Raw genomic sequence first — 15,783 nt, 5'->3', positions numbered from 1 at the left:
ATACTTGTACTCCCATCATCTGCTTGAAGAGAGAGAGAAAAGAAAATGCAATCCTAGAGGTAAGAGACACTTTTTAAAAATAATGAATCCGAAGAGAAAAGTAAAAGGAGGCCTGTGGAGCAGGTCTGGGTGTGACTCCGGATCCCCCAACATCAGGTGCCACCACCAAAGATTCCTGCGTGTAGCCCATAGAACCCCAAAAGCAACGGGACGAGTTCTGGTCACATACTCCCTCAAAATGACATCCTGGCCTTCTTCTGGAACTCCCTCCCCTCTCAGACTCTCAAGGTTTCCTCCAGCGTGTCGGTTCCCACAGAGCAGACCTTTGGTCTGAGACCTGACAGTCCAGATGCCACGCATGCTGCCGCGTAGCGGCGGTGTCGGGGCTTGGGACAAGAGGAGGCCCCACGGTGCGGGCTGGGGCGCCAGGCACCGCGCGGGCGCTGAGGGTGGGGGTGACCCCCACCCCGGGCCGCCGCCGCGCTCCCAGAAAGGGGACAGAACAAGAGGCCAAAAAAAAAAAAAAAAAAAAAAAAGCAGCAGCCTGTGGCACCCGGTATTCCCAGGCGGTCTCCCATCCAAGTACTAACCGGGCCCGACCCTGCTTAGCTTCCCAGACCAGACGAGATCGGGGGCGTTCAGGGTGGTGTGGCCCTAGACGGCGGCGGAGGGCGCCCCTGCCCCGCTCAAGAAGCCGAGCCTCTCTGGGCTTCCCCGCCGCCGCCTCCCGCGCCGGGCCGGGCCGGTTGAGTTCCCCGGCCGGGTCCCGCGGGCTCCCAGGGACGGGGGTGATGGGCGGGGCGGGGCGGGGCGGGGCGGGGGCTGTCTCTCTATACACACACACACACACACACACTCACACTCACTCACACCCACACAAGATGCGCCTCCACGGCTGGACTCGCCAAGGTGGAGCCCTCCCAGCCCCCCTCGTCTCCTCGCCCGGCCTCCTTCACCTACCCGCTGCCCACCCCCAGCGCGTCGCTGCCTGCCGCTGACTGCGCACGCGCGGGACGCTCGCCCTTTGACCCCAGCCAGGGGCCGCCCTCCCCCACAACCCCTTTCAGCTGCGCCCGCCCCCTAGCCCTGTGGGTGGGCTGCCGCCTATTCCTCCGGGCCAGGGCTGGGGCACAGCCAGTGTATGGGGCGTCTCTCTCTGGGGATGTGTCCCATGGGTGGGGTGGGGTGGCGTGGTTTGGGGGGCGCTGAAGAAATCAGTCCCCTCCATCTCCTACCTCTGGAAAACGCCCAAGCCCGTGGAGAACTGCCGGCACCGCTTCGTGGGGGCCGGGACCCTCCTCCGTGTCCTCCTGTGGCCCAGTCCAAGGGGCCTGGGCCTGGCCGGGGCTGCATTGGACCCCGACCACCCTGGCGTGTGGACTCGCTAAAAATCGGCCATTAGATATTGGATTCCAGCTTCCTGGAGGTCATTTCACTAATGAGTGCACCGGAAAGAGTTTCCTAATCCATCTGTGAGGGTGGCAACTGAAAGAGAATTTGAAAGCTGACAGAATAGGCGAGGGAAGGCATAGGAGATTTCCACACCCAGCAAGGAAGACTTTCCCGAAATGGAAGAAAGAAACGAGCAAACAGAGACACCGGTAGCCCGCCCGGAAAAGAGTCTGCCCCTTAGAGAAAGCACCCTGACCAGGTTCACCCGTGGGTGGGTGGCGAGCTAGCGGCGTTCAGAAGAGCGAGGCCCGCAGTCTGTGCGGAAGACACCTGCGCTCGGGTGTGTGTGGCGGCGCGATTCACAAGCAGCTCTAGACGTTAAACCAAGGAGAAGCCAGTGAGTTCCCAACGCCCCAGGTGTCCTCAGCCCACGACTGGCTGCTGTGGGAATGCGAAGCCCGGCTCCTTGTCTCAGAGCGGGGTTCCCAGGAGGATCAGGCTGAAGCTGGGACTCGGCCTCAAAGTGTCCCCTCGCATGGCCACCCCCTTCCCCTTCCTGCTCCTCTACTCCTGGTGCCCCTCCATCCAGGGGCCAGACCTTAAAGAGTCACCGCAAGAGAATCCTGGTCCCAAAGGAGCCTTCTGGGGGACCGGTGCTGAGAGAGGTTGTGGGCATGGCCCGCTGGGGCTCTGCCCGACCCAGGGCTGAGAGATGCCACCTCCCAGCTCTGGGTCCCTGCAGGAAGTGTTGGCAAGCACAGGGCCGGTCCTCCAAAGGCCCAGGTGCAGGGAGCCCAGGCCAAGCAGCCTGTGGAAGAAGCCACTTGCCGTGCTACCCCGGGAACAGGACTGCAGGCCCCGGCCCTTCCCACCTCCTCCTCCTCCTCCTCCTCCTCCCCCCCCCGCCCCCCCCCACAGGGCACAGGGCTCAGAGACACCTCAGACTCTTGCTACCCAAAGTGCAAAGGGCATCAGTTGCTCCTCCAACCCCCCCGCCCAGCAGACCACGTTGTCCAGCCAGCCCCCGGGCCTCCCTGGGGTGCCCAGCACAAAAGTGCAGACACCCACCGGACCCTCAATCTCAGTTTTCGGATGTTTTTGCCACTCTAAGGACCCGCAGGCCAGCTGGGCCTTCGGGCAGGACAGAGAGCCCCGGAATCCGACGTGGAGAGCTGCGTGTACGTCCCCATCAGGAGGCGGTCCCCACCTCCGCGGCTCTCCCCTTGCGGGGAGCGGCAGCCCAGCCGGCAGCCGCAGGGCCTCAGGGAAGACACCAGGCTGGGCCCCCGCGGCACAGCGGGGGCACGTCCCCCGCACTCACGCGACTTAGGGACGGCTGCTGGAGACTGCTGCGGCCACCCTGCTGCCGGGTTTCTGGTGGGCTTCCTGGAAGCAGCGTCCACACCAAGCCCTTGGAAGGCCCAGGCGACGGAGGAGCCGGTCAGGCAGGGGCCCAGGACGGTGAGAGGCCGGGCGGGCGGGAAGGAGCATGTCAGGCAGGGGCAGAGGACGGTGACAGGCCGGGCGGGGAGGAGCCGGTCAGGCGGGGGCCCAGGACAGTGACGGGCCTGGCCGGGGAGGAGTGCGTCAGGCAGGGGCAGAGGAGACGGGCTGGGTAAGGGTTAGGGTGACAGTTAGGGCACAATTCACAATCGCAAAGACGTGGAAGCGACCCGAGTGCCCATCCATCCAGGAGTGCATCAATAAAATGTGGCGCGTGGACACCACGGAGTGCCATTCGGCTGTGAGGAGCAGCGGTGAGAGGGCGCCTCTCGTGTTCTCCTGGCCAGAGCTGGAACCCGTTCCAGTAGGCCAGGTATCCCAAGAATGGACACACGAGCACCACGTGAGCGCGCTCACCAGCAAATTGGTACGAACGGATGGACGCCTAAGTGGACAGAGAGGAATCACCTTCATCGGGTGGGTGTCGGGCGGGTGGGGGGAGGGGAGGGGCATACACATCCATTAGGCATGGGGTGGGTGCGCACCGACTGGGGGATGGGCGCACTTGAAGCTCTGACCCGAGGGGGGAGGCTTGGAGAGGGCAAGGCACCCGACCTTAACATTGGTACCCCCACAATACGCTGGAACAACATGAGAGGTATATGAATAAGAACACAGGGGGGGCCGGGCGCGGTGGCTCACGCCTGTAATCCTAGCTCTCTGGGAGGCCGAGGCGGGCGGATTGCTCCAGGTCAGGAGTTCGAAACCAGCCTGAGCAAGAGCGAGACCCCGTCTCTACTAAAAATAGAAAGAAATTAATTGGCCAACTAATATATATAGAAAAACACAGCCGGGCGTGGTGGTGCATGCCTGTAGTCCCAACTACTCGGGAGGCTGAGGCAGCAGGATTGCTTGAGCCCGGAGATTGAGGTTGCTGTGAGCTAGGCTGACGCCATGGCACTCACTCTAGCCTGGGCAGCAAAACGAGACTCTGTCTCAAAAAAAAAAAAAAAAAAAAAGAACGCAGGGGGGAGGGGGGCAAGGGCGTCACATGTCACCTGAATACTTGTACTCCCATCATCTGCTTGAAGAGAGAGAGAAAAGAAAATGCAATCCTAGAGGTAAGAGACACTTTTTAAAAATAATGAATCCGAAGAGAAAAGTAAAAGGAGGCCTGTGGAGCAGGTCTGGGTGTGACTCCGGATCCCCCAACATCAGGTGCCACCACCAAAGATTCCTGCGTGTAGCCCATAGAACCCCAAAAGCAACGGGACGAGTTCTGGTCACATACTCCCTCAAAATGACATCCTGGCCTTCTTCTGGAACTCCCTCCCCTCTCAGACTCTCAAGGTTTCCTCCAGCGTGTCGGTTCCCACAGAGCAGACCTTTGGTCTGAGACCTGACAGTCCAGATGCCACGCATGCTGCCGCGTAGCGGCGGTGTCGGGGCTTGGGACAAGAGGAGGCCCCACGGTGCGGGCTGGGGCGCCAGGCACCGCGCGGGCGCTGAGGGTGGGGGTGACCCCCACCCCGGGCCGCCGCCGCGCTCCCAGAAAGGGGACAGAACAAGAGGCCAAAAAAAAAAAAAAAAAAAAAAAAGCAGCAGCCTGTGGCACCCGGTATTCCCAGGCGGTCTCCCATCCAAGTACTAACCGGGCCCGACCCTGCTTAGCTTCCCAGACCAGACGAGATCGGGGGCGTTCAGGGTGGTGTGGCCCTAGACGGCGGCGGAGGGCGCCCCTGCCCCGCTCAAGAAGCCGAGCCTCTCTGGGCTTCCCCGCCGCCGCCTCCCGCGCCGGGCCGGGCCGGTTGAGTTCCCCGGCCGGGTCCCGCGGGCTCCCAGGGACGGGGGTGATGGGCGGGGCGGGGCGGGGCGGGGCGGGGGCTGTCTCTCTATACACACACACACACACACACTCACACTCACTCACACCCACACAAGATGCGCCTCCACGGCTGGACTCGCCAAGGTGGAGCCCTCCCAGCCCCCCTCGTCTCCTCGCCCGGCCTCCTTCACCTACCCGCTGCCCACCCCCAGCGCGTCGCTGCCTGCCGCTGACTGCGCACGCGCGGGACGCTCGCCCTTTGACCCCAGCCAGGGGCCGCCCTCCCCCACAACCCCTTTCAGCTGCGCCCGCCCCCTAGCCCTGTGGGTGGGCTGCCGCCTATTCCCCCGGGCCAGGGCTGGGGCACAGCCAGTGTATGGGGCGTCTCTCTCTGGGGATGTGTCCCATGGGTGGGGTGGGGTGGCGTGGTTTGGGGGGCGCTGAAGAAATCAGTCCCCTCCATCTCCTACCTCTGGAAAACGCCCAAGCCCGTGGAGAACTGCCGGCACCGCTTCGTGGGGGCCGGGACCCTCCTCCGTGTCCTCCTGTGGCCCAGTCCAAGGGGCCTGGGCCTGGCCGGGGCTGCATTGGACCCCGACCACCCTGGCGTGTGGACTCGCTAAAAATCGGCCATTAGATATTGGATTCCAGCTTCCTGGAGGTCATTTCACTAATGAGTGCACCGGAAAGAGTTTCCTAATCCATCTGTGAGGGTGGCAACTGAAAGAGAATTTGAAAGCTGACAGAATAGGCGAGGGAAGGCATAGGAGATTTCCACACCCAGCAAGGAAGACTTTCCCGAAATGGAAGAAAGAAACGAGCAAACAGAGACACCGGTAGCCCGCCCGGAAAAGAGTCTGCCCCTTAGAGAAAGCACCCTGACCAGGTTCACCCGTGGGTGGGTGGCGAGCTAGCGGCGTTCAGAAGAGCGAGGCCCGCAGTCTGTGCGGAAGACACCTGCGCTCGGGTGTGTGTGGCGGCGCGATTCACAAGCAGCTCTAGACGTTAAACCAAGGAGAAGCCAGTGAGTTCCCAACGCCCCAGGTGTCCTCAGCCCACGACTGGCTGCTGTGGGAATGCGAAGCCCGGCTCCTTGTCTCAGAGCGGGGTTCCCAGGAGGATCAGGCTGAAGCTGGGACTCGGCCTCAAAGTGTCCCCTCGCATGGCCACCCCCTTCCCCTTCCTGCTCCTCTACTCCTGGTGCCCCTCCATCCAGGGGCCAGACCTTAAAGAGTCACCGCAAGAGAATCCTGGTCCCAAAGGAGCCTTCTGGGGGACCGGTGCTGAGAGAGGTTGTGGGCATGGCCCGCTGGGGCTCTGCCCGACCCAGGGCTGAGAGATGCCACCTCCCAGCTCTGGGTCCCTGCAGGAAGTGTTGGCAAGCACAGGGCCGGTCCTCCAAAGGCCCAGGTGCAGGGAGCCCAGGCCAAGCAGCCTGTGGAAGAAGCCACTTGCCGTGCTACCCCGGGAACAGGACTGCAGGCCCCGGCCCTTCCCACCTCCTCCTCCTCCTCCTCCTCCTCCCCCCCCCGCCCCCCCCCACAGGGCACAGGGCTCAGAGACACCTCAGACTCTTGCTACCCAAAGTGCAAAGGGCATCAGTTGCTCCTCCAACCCCCCCGCCCAGCAGACCACGTTGTCCAGCCAGCCCCCGGGCCTCCCTGGGGTGCCCAGCACAAAAGTGCAGACACCCACCGGACCCTCAATCTCAGTTTTCGGATGTTTTTGCCACTCTAAGGACCCGCAGGCCAGCTGGGCCTTCGGGCAGGACAGAGAGCCCCGGAATCCGACGTGGAGAGCTGCGTGTACGTCCCCATCAGGAGGCGGTCCCCACCTCCGCGGCTCTCCCCTTGCGGGGAGCGGCAGCCCAGCCGGCAGCCGCAGGGCCTCAGGGAAGACACCAGGCTGGGCCCCCGCGGCACAGCGGGGGCACGTCCCCCGCACTCACGCGACTTAGGGACGGCTGCTGGAGACTGCTGCGGCCACCCTGCTGCCGGGTTTCTGGTGGGCTTCCTGGAAGCAGCGTCCACACCAAGCCCTTGGAAGGCCCAGGCGACGGAGGAGCCGGTCAGGCAGGGGCCCAGGACGGTGAGAGGCCGGGCGGGCGGGAAGGAGCATGTCAGGCAGGGGCAGAGGACGGTGACAGGCCGGGCGGGGAGGAGCCGGTCAGGCGGGGGCCCAGGACAGTGACGGGCCTGGCCGGGGAGGAGTGCGTCAGGCAGGGGCAGAGGAGACGGGCTGGGTAAGGGTTAGGGTGACAGTTAGGGCACAATTCACAATCGCAAAGACGTGGAAGCGACCCGAGTGCCCATCCATCCAGGAGTGCATCAATAAAATGTGGCGCGTGGACACCACGGAGTGCCATTCGGCTGTGAGGAGCAGCGGTGAGAGGGCGCCTCTCGTGTTCTCCTGGCCAGAGCTGGAACCCGTTCCAGTAGGCCAGGTATCCCAAGAATGGACACACGAGCACCACGTGAGCGCGCTCACCAGCAAATTGGTACGAACGGATGGACGCCTAAGTGGACAGAGAGGAATCACCTTCATCGGGTGGGTGTCGGGCGGGTGGGGGGAGGGGAGGGGCATACACATCCATTAGGCATGGGGTGGGTGCGCACCGACTGGGGGATGGGCGCACTTGAAGCTCTGACCCGAGGGGGGAGGCTTGGAGAGGGCAAGGCACCCGACCTTAACATTGGTACCCCCACAATACGCTGGAACAACATGAGAGGTATATGAATAAGAACACAGGGGGGGCCGGGAGCGGTGGCTCACGCCTGTAATCCTAGCTCTCTGGGAGGCCGAGGCGGGCGGATTGCTCCAGGTCAGGAGTTCGAAACCAGCCTGAGCAAGAGCGAGACCCCGTCTCTACTAAAAATAGAAAGAAATTAATTGGCCAACTAATATATATAGAAAAACACAGCCGGGCGTGGTGGTGCATGCCTGTAGTCCCAACTACTCGGGAGGCTGAGGCAGCAGGATTGCTTGAGCCCGGAGATTGAGGTTGCTGTGAGCTAGGCTGACGCCATGGCACTCACTCTAGCCTGGGCAGCAAAACGAGACTCTGTCTCAAAAAAAAAAAAAAAAAAAAAAAAGAACGCAGGGGGGAGGGGGGCAAGGGCGTCACATGTCACCTGAATACTTGTACTCCCATCATCTGCTTGAAGAGAGAGAGAAAAGAAAATGCAATCCTAGAGGTAAGAGACACTTTTTAAAAATAATGAATCCGAAGAGAAAAGTAAAAGGAGGCCTGTGGAGCAGGTCTGGGTGTGACTCCGGATCCCCCAACATCAGGTGCCACCACCAAAGATTCCTGCGTGTAGCCCATAGAACCCCAAAAGCAACGGGACGAGTTCTGGTCACATACTCCCTCAAAATGACATCCTGGCCTTCTTCTGGAACTCCCTCCCCTCTCAGACTCTCAAGGTTTCCTCCAGCGTGTCGGTTCCCACAGAGCAGACCTTTGGTCTGAGACCTGACAGTCCAGATGCCACGCATGCTGCCGCGTAGCGGCGGTGTCGGGGCTTGGGACAAGAGGAGGCCCCACGGTGCGGGCTGGGGCGCCAGGCACCGCGCGGGCGCTGAGGGTGGGGGTGACCCCCACCCCGGGCCGCCGCCGCGCTCCCAGAAAGGGGACAGAACAAGAGGCCAAAAAAAAAAAAAAAAAAAAAAAGCAGCAGCCTGTGGCACCCGGTATTCCCAGGCGGTCTCCCATCCAAGTACTAACCGGGCCCGACCCTGCTTAGCTTCCCAGACCAGACGAGATCGGGGGCGTTCAGGGTGGTGTGGCCCTAGACGGCGGCGGAGGGCGCCCCTGCCCCGCTCAAGAAGCCGAGCCTCTCTGGGCTTCCCCGCCGCCGCCTCCCGCGCCGGGCCGGGCCGGTTGAGTTCCCCGGCCGGGTCCCGCGGGCTCCCAGGGACGGGGGTGATGGGCGGGGCGGGGCGGGGCGGGGCGGGGCGGGGGCTGTCTCTCTATACACACACACACACACACACTCACACTCACTCACACCCACACAAGATGCGCCTCCACGGCTGGACTCGCCAAGGTGGAGCCCTCCCAGCCCCCCTCGTCTCCTCGCCCGGCCTCCTTCACCTACCCGCTGCCCACCCCCAGCGCGTCGCTGCCTGCCGCTGACTGCGCACGCGCGGGACGCTCGCCCTTTGACCCCAGCCAGGGGCCGCCCTCCCCCACAACCCCTTTCAGCTGCGCCCGCCCCCTAGCCCTGTGGGTGGGCTGCCGCCTATTCCCCCGGGCCAGGGCTGGGGCACAGCCAGTGTATGGGGCGTCTCTCTCTGGGGATGTGTCCCATGGGTGGGGTGGGGTGGCGTGGTTTGGGGGGCGCTGAAGAAATCAGTCCCCTCCATCTGCTACCTCTGGAAAACGCCCAAGCCCGTGGAGAACTGCCGGCACCGCTTCGTGGGGGCCGGGACCCTCCTCCGTGTCCTCCTGTGGCCCAGTCCAAGGGGCCTGGGCCTGGCCGGGGCTGCATTGGACCCCGACCACCCTGGCGTGTGGACTCGCTAAAAATCGGCCATTAGATATTGGATTCCAGCTTCCTGGAGGTCATTTCACTAATGAGTGCACCGGAAAGAGTTTCCTAATCCATCTGTGAGGGTGGCAACTGAAAGAGAATTTGAAAGCTGACAGAATAGGCGAGGGAAGGCATAGGAGATTTCCACACCCAGCAAGGAAGACTTTCCCGAAATGGAAGAAAGAAACGAGCAAACAGAGACACCGGTAGCCCGCCCGGAAAAGAGTCTGCCCCTTAGAGAAAGCACCCTGACCAGGTTCACCCGTGGGTGGGTGGCGAGCTAGCGGCGTTCAGAAGAGCGAGGCCCGCAGTCTGTGCGGAAGACACCTGCGCTCGGGTGTGTGTGGCGGCGCGATTCACAAGCAGCTCTAGACGTTAAACCAAGGAGAAGCCAGTGAGTTCCCAACGCCCCAGGTGTCCTCAGCCCACGACTGGCTGCTGTGGGAATGCGAAGCCCGGCTCCTTGTCTCAGAGCGGGGTTCCCAGGAGGATCAGGCTGAAGCTGGGACTCGGCCTCAAAGTGTCCCCTCGCATGGCCACCCCCTTCCCCTTCCTGCTCCTCTACTCCTGGTGCCCCTCCATCCAGGGGCCAGACCTTAAAGAGTCACCGCAAGAGAATCCTGGTCCCAAAGGAGCCTTCTGGGGGACCGGTGCTGAGAGAGGTTGTGGGCATGGCCCGCTGGGGCTCTGCCCGACCCAGGGCTGAGAGATGCCACCTCCCAGCTCTGGGTCCCTGCAGGAAGTGTTGGCAAGCACAGGGCCGGTCCTCCAAAGGCCCAGGTGCAGGGAGCCCAGGCCAAGCAGCCTGTGGAAGAAGCCACTTGCCGTGCTACCCCGGGAACAGGACTGCAGGCCCCGGCCCTTCCCACCTCCTCCTCCTCCTCCCCCCCCGCCCCCCCCCACAGGGCACAGGGCTCAGAGACACCTCAGACTCTTGCTACCCAAAGTGCAAAGGGCATCAGTTGCTCCTCCAACCCCCCCGCCCAGCAGACCACGTTGTCCAGCCAGCCCCCGGGCCTCCCTGGGGTGCCCAGCACAAAAGTGCAGACACCCACCGGACCCTCAATCTCAGTTTTCGGATGTTTTTGCCACTCTAAGGACCCGCAGGCCAGCTGGGCCTTCGGGCAGGACAGAGAGCCCCGGAATCCGACGTGGAGAGCTGCGTGTACGTCCCCATCAGGAGGCGGTCCCCACCTCCGCGGCTCTCCCCTTGCGGGGAGCGGCAGCCCAGCCGGCAGCCGCAGGGCCTCAGGGAAGACACCAGGCTGGGCCCCCGCGGCACAGCGGGGGCACGTCCCCCGCACTCACGCGACTTAGGGACGGCTGCTGGAGACTGCTGCGGCCACCCTGCTGCCGGGTTTCTGGTGGGCTTCCTGGAAGCAGCGTCCACACCAAGCCCTTGGAAGGCCCAGGCGACGGAGGAGCCGGTCAGGCAGGGGCCCAGGACGGTGAGAGGCCGGGCGGGCGGGAAGGAGCATGTCAGGCAGGGGCAGAGGACGGTGACAGGCCGGGCGGGGAGGAGCCGGTCAGGCGGGGGCCCAGGACAGTGACGGGCCTGGCCGGGGAGGAGTGCGTCAGGCAGGGGCAGAGGAGACGGGCTGGGTAAGGGTTAGGGTGACAGTTAGGGCACAATTCACAATCGCAAAGACGTGGAAGCGACCCGAGTGCCCATCCATCCAGGAGTGCATCAATAAAATGTGGCGCGTGGACACCACGGAGTGCCATTCGGCTGTGAGGAGCAGCGGTGAGAGGGCGCCTCTCGTGTTCTCCTGGCCAGAGCTGGAACCCGTTCCAGTAGGCCAGGTATCCCAAGAATGGACACACGAGCACCACGTGAGCGCGCTCACCAGCAAATTGGTACGAACGGATGGACGCCTAAGTGGACAGAGAGGAATCACCTTCATCGGGTGGGTGTCGGGCGGGTGGGGGGAGGGGAGGGGCATACACATCCATTAGGCATGGGGTGGGTGCGCACCGACTGGGGGATGGGCGCACTTGAAGCTCTGACCCGAGGGGGGAGGCTTGGAGAGGGCAAGGCACCCGACCTTAACATTGGTACCCCCACAATACGCTGGAACAACATGAGAGGTATATGAATAAGAACACAGGGGGGGCCGGGAGCGGTGGCTCACGCCTGTAATCCTAGCTCTCTGGGAGGCCGAGGCGGGCGGATTGCTCCAGGTCAGGAGTTCGAAACCAGCCTGAGCAAGAGCGAGACCCCGTCTCTACTAAAAATAGAAAGAAATTAATTGGCCAACTAATATATATAGAAAAACACAGCCGGGCGTGGTGGTGCATGCCTGTAGTCCCAACTACTCGGGAGGCTGAGGCAGCAGGATTGCTTGAGCCCGGAGATTGAGGTTGCTGTGAGCTAGGCTGACGCCATGGCACTCACTCTAGCCTGGGCAGCAAAACGAGACTCTGTCTCAAAAAAAAAAAAAAAAAAAAAAGAACGCAGGGGGGAGGGGGGCAAGGGCGTCACATGTCACCTGAATACTTGTACTCCCATCATCTGCTTGAAGAGAGAGAGAAAAGAAAATGCAATCCTAGAGGTAAGAGACACTTTTTAAAAATAATGAATCCGAAGAGAAAAGTAAAAGGAGGCCTGTGGAGCAGGTCTGGGTGTGACTCCGGATCCCCCAACATCAGGTGCCACCACCAAAGATTCCTGCGTGTAGCCCATAGAACCCCAAAAGCAACGGGACGAGTTCTGGTCACATACTCCCTCAAAATGACATCCTGGCCTTCTTCTGGAACTCCCTCCCCTCTCAGACTCTCAAGGTTTCCTCCAGCGTGTCGGTTCCCACAGAGCAGACCTTTGGTCTGAGACCTGACAGTCCAGATGCCACGCATGCTGCCGCGTAGCGGCGGTGTCGGGGCTTGGGACAAGAGGAGGCCCCACGGTGCGGGCTGGGGCGCCAGGCACCGCGCGGGCGCTGAGGGTGGGGGTGACCCCCACCCCGGGCCGCCGCCGCGCTCCCAGAAAGGGGACAGAACAAGAGGCCAAAAAAAAAAAAAAAAAAAAAAAAGCAGCAGCCTGTGGCACCCGGTATTCCCAGGCGGTCTCCCATCCAAGTACTAACCGGGCCCGACCCTGCTTAGCTTCCCAGACCAGACGAGATCGGGGGCGTTCAGGGTGGTGTGGCCCTAGACGGCGGCGGAGGGCGCCCCTGCCCCGCTCAAGAAGCCGAGCCTCTCTGGGCTTCCCCGCCGCCGCCTCCCGCGCCGGGCCGGGCCGGTTGAGTTCCCCGGCCGGGTCCCGCGGGCTCCCAGGGACGGGGGTGATGGGCGGGGCGGGGCGGGGCGGGGCGGGGCGGGGGCTGTCTCTCTATACACACACACACACACACACTCACACTCACTCACACCCACACAAGATGCGCCTCCACGGCTGGACTCGCCAAGGTGGAGCCCTCCCAGCCCCCCTCGTCTCCTCGCCCGGCCTCCTTCACCTACCCGCTGCCCACCCCCAGCGCGTCGCTGCCTGCCGCTGACTGCGCACGCGCGGGACGCTCGCCCTTTGACCCCAGCCAGGGGCCGCCCTCCCCCACAACCCCTTTCAGCTGCGCCCGCCCCCTAGCCCTGTGGGTGGGCTGCCGCCTATTCCCCCGGGCCAGGGCTGGGGCACAGCCAGTGTATGGGGCGTCTCTCTCTGGGGATGTGTCCCATGGGTGGGGTGGGGTGGCGTGGTTTGGGGGGCGCTGAAGAAATCAGTCCCCTCCATCTGCTACCTCTGGAAAACGCCCAAGCCCGTGGAGAACTGCCGGCACCGCTTCGTGGGGGCCGGGACCCTCCTCCGTGTCCTCCTGTGGCCCAGTCCAAGGGGCCTGGGCCTGGCCGGGGCTGCATTGGACCCCGACCACCCTGGCGTGTGGACTCGCTAAAAATCGGCCATTAGATATTGGATTCCAGCTTCCTGGAGGTCATTTCACTAATGAGTGCACCGGAAAGAGTTTCCTAATCCATCTGTGAGGGTGGCAACTGAAAGAGAATTTGAAAGCTGACAGAATAGGCGAGGGAAGGCATAGGAGATTTCCACACCCAGCAAGGAAGACTTTCCCGAAATGGAAGAAAGAAACGAGCAAACAGAGACACCGGTAGCCCGCCCGGAAAAGAGTCTGCCCCTTAGAGAAAGCACCCTGACCAGGTTCACCCGTGGGTGGGTGGCGAGCTAGCGGCGTTCAGAAGAGCGAGGCCCGCAGTCTGTGCGGAAGACACCTGCGCTCGGGTGTGTGTGGCGGCGCGATTCACAAGCAGCTCTAGACGTTAAACCAAGGAGAAGCCAGTGAGTTCCCAACGCCCCAGGTGTCCTCAGCCCACGACTGGCTGCTGTGGGAATGCGAAGCCCGGCTCCTTGTCTCAGAGCGGGGTTCCCAGGAGGATCAGGCTGAAGCTGGGACTCGGCCTCAAAGTGTCCCCTCGCATGGCCACCCCCTTCCCCTTCCTGCTCCTCTACTCCTGGTGCCCCTCCATCCAGGGGCCAGACCTTAAAGAGTCACCGCAAGAGAATCCTGGTCCCAAAGGAGCCTTCTGGGGGACCGGTGCTGAGAGAGGTTGTGGGCATGGCCCGCTGGGGCTCTGCCCGACCCAGGGCTGAGAGATGCCACCTCCCAGCTCTGGGTCCCTGCAGGAAGTGTTGGCAAGCACAGGGCCGGTCCTCCAAAGGCCCAGGTGCAGGGAGCCCAGGCCAAGCAGCCTGTGGAAGAAGCCACTTGCCGTGCTACCCCGGGAACAGGACTGCAGGCCCCGGCCCTTCCCACCTCCTCCTCCTCCTCCCCCCCCGCCCCCCCCCACAGGGCACAGGGCTCAGAGACACCTCAGACTCTTGCTACCCAAAGTGCAAAGGGCATCAGTTGCTCCTCCAACCCCCCCGCCCAGCAGACCACGTTGTCCAGCCAGCCCCCGGGCCTCCCTGGGGTGCCCAGCACAAAAGTGCAGACACCCACCGGACCCTCAATCTCAGTTTTCGGATGTTTTTGCCACTCTAAGGACCCGCAGGCCAGCTGGGCCTTCGGGCAGGACAGAGAGCCCCGGAATCCGACGTGGAGAGCTGCGTGGAGAGCTGCGTGTACGTCCCCATCAGGAGGCGGTCCCCACCTCCGCGGCTCTCCCCTTGCGGGGAGCGGCAGCCCAGCCGGCAGCCGCAGGGCCTCAGGGAAGACACCAGGCTGGGCCCCCGCGGCACAGCGGGGGCACGTCCCCCGCACTCATGCGACTTAGGGACGGCTGCTGGAGACTGCTGCGGCCACCCTGCTGCCGGGTTTCTGGTGGGCTTCCTGGAAGCAGCGTCCACACCAAGCCCTTGGAAGGCCCAGGCGACGGAGGAGCCGGTCAGGCAGGGGCCCAGGACGGTGAGAGGCCGGGCGGGCGGGAAGGAGCATGTCAGGCAGGGGCAGAGGACGGTGACAGGCCGGGCGGGGAGGAGCCGGTCAGGCGGGGGCCCAGGACAGTGACGGGCCTGGCCGGGGAGGAGTGCGTCAGGCAGGGGCAGAGGAGACGGGCTGGGTAAGGGTTAGGGTGACAGTTAGGGCACAATTCACAATCGCAAAGACGTGGAAGCGACCCGAGTGCCCATCCATCCAGGAGTGCATCAATAAAATGTGGCGCGTGGACACCACGGAGTGCCATTCGGCTGTGAGGAGCAGCGGTGAGAGGGCGCCTCTCGTGTTCTCCTGGCCAGAGCTGGAACCCGTTCCAGTAGGCCAGGTATCCCAAGAATGGACACACGAGCACCACGTGAGCGCGCTCACCAGCAAATTGGTACGAACGGATGGACGCCTAAGTGGACAGAGAGGAATCACCTTCATCGGGTGGGTGTCGGGCGGGTGGGGGGAGGGGAGGGGCATACACATCCATTAGGCATGGGGTGGGTGCGCACCGACTGGGGGATGGGCGCACTTGAAGCTCTGACCCGAGGGGGGAGGCTTGGAGAGGGCAAGGCACCCGACCTTAACATTGGTACCCCCACAATACGCTGGAACAACATGAGAGGTATATGAATAAGAACACAGGGGGGGCCGGGCGCGGTGGCTCACGCCTGTAATCCTAGCTCTCTGGGAGGCCGAGGCGGGCGGATTGCTCCAGGTCAGGAGTTCGAAACCAGCCTGAGCAAGAGCGAGACCCCGTCTCTACTAAAAATAGAAAGAAATTAATTGGCCAACTAATATATATAGAAAAACACAGCCGGGCGTGGTGGTGCATGCCTGTAGTCCCAACTACTCGGGAGGCTGAGGCAGCAGGATTGCTTGAGCCCGGAGATTGAGGTTGCTGTGAGCTAGGCTGACGCCATGGCACTCACTCTAGCCTGGGCAGCAAAACGAGACTCTGTCTCAAAAAAAAAAAAAAAAAAAAAAGAACGCAGGGGGGAGGGGGGCAAGGGCGTCACATGTCACCTGAATACTTGTACTCCCATCATCTGCTTGAAGAGAGAGAGAAAAGAAAATGCAATCCTAGAGGTAAGAGACACTTTTTAAAAATAATGAATCCGAAGAGAAAAGTAAAAGGAGGCCTGTGGAGCAGGTCTGGGTGTGACTCCGGATCCCCCAACATCAGGTGCCACCACCAAAGATTCCTGCGTGTAGCCCATAGAAC

General features: G+C 62.6%; 4 pseudogenes; all 4 read right to left on the bottom strand.

The window, feature by feature from the left end:
- Positions 1–541: 541 nt before the first annotated feature.
- LOC142863287 (uncharacterized) lies at positions 542–660 on the bottom strand (annotated as a pseudogene).
- Positions 661–4,438: 3,778 nt separating this feature from the next.
- LOC142863286 (uncharacterized) lies at positions 4,439–4,557 on the bottom strand (annotated as a pseudogene).
- Positions 4,558–8,335: 3,778 nt separating this feature from the next.
- On the bottom strand, positions 8,336–8,454 carry LOC142863285 (uncharacterized; annotated as a pseudogene).
- Positions 8,455–12,226: 3,772 nt separating this feature from the next.
- Positions 12,227–12,345, bottom strand: LOC142863284 (uncharacterized; annotated as a pseudogene).
- Between the last annotated feature and the right edge of the window lie 3,438 nt (positions 12,346–15,783).

This window comes from Microcebus murinus, chromosome 21 (genome assembly GCF_040939455.1).
Source record: "Microcebus murinus isolate Inina chromosome 21, M.murinus_Inina_mat1.0, whole genome shotgun sequence".
Taxonomy (NCBI): domain Eukaryota; kingdom Metazoa; phylum Chordata; class Mammalia; order Primates; family Cheirogaleidae; genus Microcebus; species Microcebus murinus.
This window is presented reverse-complemented; position numbering and strand designations above follow the sequence as displayed.